This window comes from Carettochelys insculpta, chromosome 23, assembly GCF_033958435.1.
Source record: "Carettochelys insculpta isolate YL-2023 chromosome 23, ASM3395843v1, whole genome shotgun sequence".
NCBI classification, from domain to species: Eukaryota; Metazoa; Chordata; order Testudines; family Carettochelyidae; genus Carettochelys; species Carettochelys insculpta.
In genome coordinates, this window is record NC_134159.1 from 20,875,812 (window position 1) to 20,883,422 (window position 7,611).

A 7,611-nucleotide genomic window follows, 5' to 3' on the forward strand; every position below is an offset into this window, starting at 1 on the left:
TAGCTTATAATAGTATAGCTACACATTAGATCTTTCCTAATATGGACAAGGCCCTGCCATGGAAAACTGAGATGTAGCAACTCAATCCAAAGTTTGTTGACGTCAGCAGGAGTATTTTCATAAAATTCAGGCATCCTTGGATCTTGATGGATGTACATGTAGCTACAAAATTTGGAAAGAACTGCAGGTATCTCTGTTAGTGTTCAGGTGCAGGAAGCAGATGCTTCCCTGACATGGTTGCTGGAGCAATGCTGAGTCTACAGAGGTGACACTCAACAAAAAAGCAACCCACAGAGGCTGTTTTTCTTTGCTACACTTGCATAAGGTTTTTGTTGCATTTGAATGATGTCAGTATGACATAAGTAGTAGAGGAAATTAGTGAATATTATCCCTCTCCTTCCTTTGATAGAAACAGAGAAAAAATGGGACGCAGACAAGTATCTTCATTGTAAAAAATCACATTTTTGCCCTTGGTTATAACTGGAATGGGCTTGCCTAGTTGTAAGAAGTGGCAACAGTTGTACTGTAATGTATGTTTAGTATGGGATGCCTATTTCATAATGGCTGTGTCAAAGACTGGTTTTGTAGTGGAGCTACTAGACTGGCCTTCTAGAAACCTGGGTTCAAGTCCCAACCCTATCACAGGTGCCTAGTGTGATCTTACAGAAGTCTCTCTTTGCCTCTGACCCCTCGTATTAAATGGTGATGATGATACATCCTTTGTCTGTCTTCTCTATTTAGGATATAGAATCCAAGGGGGCAGGAATTATTTCTTAAAATGCATTTGTTCAGTATCCAGCACAATGCAGACTTCTACATGCTACAATAACTTAGTAGTAAGCAAGTATCGGAGGGGGAGCTGTGTTAGTCTGGATCTGTAACAGCAGCCAAGGGTCCTGTGGCACCTTATAGACTAACAGAAAAGTTTTGAGCATGAGCTTTCGTGAGCACAGACTCACTTCATCAGATGCTGGTCTTGGAAATCTGCAGGGCCAGGTATAAATAAGCCAGAGCAAGGGTGGGGATAACAAGGTTAGCTCAGTCAGCAAGGGTGAGGCTTACTACCAGCAGTTGATCTTGAGGTGTGACACCAAGGGAGGGGAAGCTGCTTCTGTATTTAGCCAGCCATTCGCAGTCTTCGTTTAAGCCTGAGCTGAGGGCATCGAATTTGCAGATAAATTGTAGCTCAGAAATTTCTCTTTGGAGTCTGGTCCTGAAATTTCTTTGCTGTAGGATAGCTACTTTTAAGTCTGCTACTGTGTGGCCTGGGAGATTGAAGTGCTCTCCTACGGGTTTTTGTATATTGCCATTTCTGATATCTGATTTGTGTGCGTTTATTCTTTTACATAGAGACTGTCCAGTTTGTCCGATGTATATAGCAGAGGGGCATTGCTGGCACATGATGGCATAAATTATATTGGTAGCTGTGCAGCTGAATGAACCCACGATGGTGTGGCTGATCTGGTTAGGTCCTGTAATGGTGTTGCTGGTGTAGATATGTGGGCAGAGCTGGCAACGAGGTTTGCTGCATGGATGGGTCCCTGTGTTAGAGTGACTGTGGTGCGGTGTATAGTTGTTGGTTAGGATTTGCTTCAGGTTGGCAGGTTGTCTGTGGGCAAGGCCTGGTCTGCCTCCCAAGGCCTGTGAAAGTGGGGGATCATTGTCCAGGATGGGTTGTAAATCCCTGATGATGCGCTGTAGAGGTTTTAGCTGAGGACTGTAGGTGATGGCTAGTGGTGTTCTGTTGGTTTCTCTCTTGGGCTTGTCCTGTAGTAAGAGGCTTCGTGGCACACGTCTTGCTCTGTTGATCTGTTTTTTCACTTCCTCAGGTGGGTATTGCAGTTTCAAGAATGCTTGGTAGAGATCCTGTAGGTGTTTGTCTCCCTGTACTGTAAACCCACTGACTGCTACGCCTACCTTCATGCCTCCAGCTTCCATCCCAGACACACCACATGATCCATTGTCTACAGCCAAGCACTAAGATATAACCGCATTTGCTCCAACCCCTCCGACAGAGACAAGGGGGTGGGGAGGAGTCGAGAATTAGATTAAGCCAAGTATGCAAAAGAGCCACTATAATGACCTAGAAAATTCACATCCCGGTTCAAACCACATGTTAATGTGTCAAATTTGAATATAAGAGAGAGTTCAGTAGCCTCTCTTTCCAAACTGTTGTGAAAATTCCTCTTCACTAAGACGCAAACCTTCTGGTCGTTAACAGAATGGCCCGCTCCATTAAAGTGCTGACTGTCCGGTTTGTGAATCATGAGTGTTTCTATGTCGCGTTTTTGTGCCCATTAATTCTTTGTCTAAGAGAGTTTGAAGTCTGTCCAATATGCAAAGCATCTGGGCATTTTTGGCACATGAAGGCATATATGATTTTAGCTGAGGAACATGAGAATGTGCCTGTGATTCTGTGAATAACCTGGTTAGGTTCCCCCCTCCCACTTCTGCCCCTCTACTCTCTGATTTGCTCACCTTGATAATATTTTTCTGATTTGTCAACCTTGATTACTATTTTTGGTTCTCTGTGCCCTAAATATTGAGTCTGTTCTGGTCTGGCTATGGTCTGAAGAAGTGGGTCTGTCCCATGAAAGCTCATCACCTAATAAATGATTTTGTTAGTGTTTTAAGTGCTACTGGACTGCTTTTTAGTTTTGACTCTATAAATATATTTTAATTATGATGTAGTATTAAACTTAAAATTTTGTCTTCTTAAATCTAAATTAAATGCATATTTGAAGCATATAATATTATGAAAATTTCACATGTGAACTCACTAAATGTCATGTTTGCATACATATGTGCCTTCAGTTATGTGCAAAAATTACATATGTACTGCCTCACAGACCATATGAAGAGGAGTGCATAGTCCATGTCTACACATATGTGATCACCTTGCGCATGGAAGATCCATCACAGTGCATAAATCATATGTTCACACATTGACATAAATTACACAAATATATACCAGCACATATATGGGCACATACACAAAACCATGCATGCATATTGTATGTGTGGGGCACATCCATGCACATCAACACAGTAAAATTTGTTCATTATTAGAACCCACAGTTTCCATATAGATGATTTAAATAAGATTATATTGTGATTAAGCTTTAAAAAGAGGACAAATAAACAGCTAAAAGAAATTTCTGTAGGATCTCTATTTTTAATGGTTATCCAGGTTTCTATGGATCCCTTTAGGACATTTAAACTTTAGAAAAGCATGTTAATGCTAACATTCTTCTTCACATTTGCTAAGGCTAATAAACACCAAACCACTCAATATCCTACTTAGTCTGAGTGTGAAAAGTTTAGAATTCAAGGATGATCAGAATTAAATTATGTTTCAGAAAACATATTTAGGAGATAAAAGTGTAAAATAAGGAGCAGCTAGAAGCACCTCTAGCTGCCCAGTTTCTGAAAAGCTGCACCCTAATGCCGAACAGTTTCTCTGAAAACATGCTCATGTTTTTAGATGAGGCATGCAAATCTGAAGCCTTTCAAGAGATGTTTAAGTAGCTGAGCCAATCTGAAATGCTTACTAAAAAAACATCATAGTGCTGTATCTGTCTCAGAACAGAAATAGGCAAGATGACTGCTAGTGACCATTCACAAGGTTTGAGGATTCAGGTATACACTAGGTAAAATAGTCTGGGTGCATGCTGAACCACAAAGGACCTCGTTACAGATCCCTGGCTCTAGATTCAGATGGCCTCTGTACACAGTACCCCTGTGACTCCTGTGGGGTTGTTCATCAATGGAGAAGAGTCAGTGCAGCAGCCTTTGGTCTTCATTCCCTTCCACTGGGCTCCTTCTGACAGGTTAGAAGAGTTAAGTGGGGGTAGGCACTGGATAACAAGGGGATTCAATTTCTTTGCGGCTCCTCCATGCAAAAGGGCCAACTTGCAGTTAAGAAATTGTCCCCGAAGTCTGAGTATTTTAAGAACTTTATCCAAAATATCTAAATTTTTTGGTTTTGTAAAGTTGGTCTGGAAAGCCCATGGCAATATGCTTCCCTACCAAGACCTCCTGGTGTTTACTGCCTCTAGTGTGACTAGTAAAACCATCCAAATCGTTGTTCTTAAGGTATTTTAATAGTCAGGGGTTAGCTGATACATAGTAGCTGTCTGTCCAGCATCAGGGCTTCAGGTCAATTATTTTGGTTAGGATCTCAGCAAAGCTGCAGAATCTGCCAGCCATAGTCTGACAGATTTGGCTTGTCCATGTACATCAGGCTGACTGTGTGGTTGTGTATTCACAATGTATCTTTCTGCTCAGCAAGTTTAACTGAATGAGTGTCTGGAGATCTTCCTCCGGTTACCCTGCAACCCTTCCTCCTACTGGAGGGCTTTCGTAGCTTGCCAGCCAGCCGGCAAGTATTAACAGACTGTTTATTCATACAGTAATGAGTCTAGCAGCCAGGTAACTTTGTCCTTCACGGGAGGAGTCGTATGTGAAAGAAACTGGAAAGTGAATTAATTCTCTGCAGCGTATGTAGTGAAAAGCTACAGCTGGCAAATAAATGAAGGGGCATGTGTTTTCAATGCAACAGCATTAACGGAGCAGAAGCCAGCATGTCATTTCTGTGTGATGCTGAGTGATGCATTTTTACAGTAAAAATAAATATCCCAAGTTGGGCAGTAGAATTCATCACTAATACAATGCTCTGACTATGAACTGTTACCACTGTGCAAATTGCCATTTTCATTTACATCCATAAGTCTTATTGTTGGGTACAAGTTTCATGAAAGATGGAAGCATCTGGCATTTTAAGGTTATAAATATAAATAATTATTCTTTTAATGTAGGGAAAACAGAATAGTAAAGTATTCATGAACATATGCATGACTGAGACATTACCAAAAATACCCCCAAATTTATTCCAGCTAAATTTACCCGTTATAATTTAATCTTTATTTTTCTTTTCATTCTTAACAGGATTCCATTGGTGAACCTGTAAAAAATGGGTTACCTATACCAACCATTTCTGTTTACCAGTAGGAGACTCAAAGAGCAGCACTCTATGGGCCAAATATATTTTTATAAAAAATGAACACACCTGTAGGAAATTGCATTTTCAGAGAGTGCATTTATGGGAGAAGAAAAAAATGTGCAAGCAAAGCAGCCTATGAAGAAAGAGGAAGTTAAGAAGAAATAAAGAAAAAGGCCTGAACATCTGGAGTTTGGGATATGGACTGTGATTCTGAACCTGTGCCAATAATACCATTATGTGCCATGTACTGATCTGAAAGACTTCACTAGAAGCTGAAGCTAAGTGAATTACGTGTACAAATATTACAGAAAACTAGGGTGGGGGAATCTCTTCTGATAGAGTCAGTATTTCTGGTTAATATACATATATACATATAGATATAAATATATATATATATATATATATATATATACAAACACACACACACAAACACTTTTTGTACTGTAGCAATTTTTGAAAAATCTTAAATGTTCATTTTTAAAAAAAAATGTGTCATGGGTTACAACTCTGATTTCCTTAACATTCTTAGTATAAACTAAATAAACTGATGTTTTCTACTTAGGCAGCTTGCCTTTAAAGCATACAGACCCCCCTTCCCACACACACACACAAATATGCATCTTAAATAAATTTTCACTAGCGAACCTATTATTTGCAAGGCCAATAAACCATTGATTACTGAGGATTCCCTGAGATGTTACCAAAATCTGTTAAAATGACAATTTCTCTCATCCTGTAGAAGAAGTTAGGAGTTAGAAGAAGGGATTATGTTAGACCTAACACAAAAATGTCTGGCAATGTTCATTTATATGATCAGTTCTCAAAAGAAAGAGAACAGTTAATAATAGTTGGGGCTGTTTTGAAACAAAAGCAGAACTGAGGTGTGTTTTGAGTACAAGTATGCATGCCCATGGGTGAAAGTCACAAATTACCTTCCAATTATTCTGAAATTTAAAAAACAAACAAACAAAAAAAAAACCACTCATCCCCCCCAAATTAAACTCCACAGGAGACAAATCAGCAGAAGGGCCCATAAGCATGGCGCTTTGGGTACTTTCAGATCTTAGCCCAGAATTCGAATAACAGCACTGCAATGAAATCACAACAAGCTAGAAAACCATTCTGTGTTTGGAGCGTAAATTTAAAAGCAGACTTCAGTCCAAATGGCACAAGTTGATGCTAATTATGAGGCCTGGCTTCTGCTCCTTGTAAATCTTTGTGCCCTGGCCCAAGTTGTAAAAGAAAATCTCGTGCTGTTTTGTTTGTGGTAAAATCAACAAACTGCCGACTTCCATTTCGCAACTCCAGTCGCTCGAAATTGCATCTGTAAAGATATCAAAGTGATCAACTCTCCATAGCATTTTCTAGTTTATGGTAAGACATATGAGGCTGAGAAGCTACAGTGGTCTGGACTGCTGAAAATCTAAAAGCAGAGTTTGCTTGTTGCTCAGTACTTTTATCCATGCAGCAGACAATAAATACAGAAGAAGCTTCACAGATATGAACAGTGGAAACCAGCATTAAGTCTTCTTGTCACGTTAAACTAGGTGCAGGTGCTATAGTGGTTGCCCAGAGACACTGAGTAGAGAACTTCTTTACCTTTTGAATTAAGGTCTCAAGAAGGAATATAGAAGGAAACCCTGAAAACAACTCCAAGTTCCCTCTGTTGTGTAGTGCCCTGAATGCTGTTTGCACACGTATGGAACTAAAGCTAGGGGCTGGCCAGGGCAACATTACTCATTTTAAACATTATTCGGTTTGTGGAAAAATGTAGGACAAGGTTCCCCTGTTGACACTGTATTTTAGTTCACTCACTTCAGTTTCATATTGTCATGGCAAATTATGAATTATCATATTCCACAAAGCCACTGTATTGATGATGTGTGAAATAGTGGATTTCAGTGCTTTCCTTGCTCCCATGTGGAGCTTCATAGGACTTCTGAAAACACTTCTGCAAATATTCATTCTGATTCCAAAATGCATTCCCTGGGGTGGAGGCTATGGATATGCCTCTTTGGTGCATGTTTCCTGTGAACTTGTCCTTTTATTGACACACTTTCTAAGTCAGAGATGAGTGTGCTGGTGACAGAAAAACCTGCACTCTCATTCTGTCAGAGAAGAAAAAAACAATTCTGGATCACTCCTTTGCCCAGTAACAACAACCAAGACTGGCTCTGATCCAAAGCCCGCTCAAGTCAGTGGATTCCTTCAGGTGACTTCCTTGGACTTAGATCATGTCTGTAGCATAAATAGGAAACATTAATAAAGAACTATACAGCTAGCAAAAAACACCTCAAATTATTTTGTATAATGAATAAAACTGACTGGATGTGTTGGTCTGCTCACAGAGATTCCAACAGCAGAAAAGGTGAAAGCAAATTTCTTGGGATAAATTATGCTTTTGTTTACTCAGCTCCAGTCTCTTACTTTCCAATAACCCATCACATGATCCTTTCAGTGTCTGTTTTTGAGGTGTTCTGTTTTGCTAAGCTAATAAACTATTTTGAACATGTTGACCTATGCATAAAATTTGCGGTTTGAACAGTTGCAGTGGGATTAGGTGTGTTACAATTGGCAGTAGTGTAGCTGATGGTGACGCATTAGATAGC

General features: G+C 39.8%; 1 protein-coding gene across 1 annotated transcript in view; it reads left to right on the forward strand.

Moving 5' to 3' along the window:
- Positions 1–4,960, forward strand: part of AJAP1 (adherens junctions associated protein 1) — a 74,515-nt gene extending 69,555 nt beyond the window's left edge. The window contains exon 5 of the mRNA XM_074975889.1: positions 4,948–4,960. The gene's annotated coding sequence lies outside the window, so the exon portion shown is untranslated. The remainder of the gene's footprint in view (positions 1–4,947) is intronic.
- Positions 4,961–7,611: the final 2,651 nt, after the last annotated feature.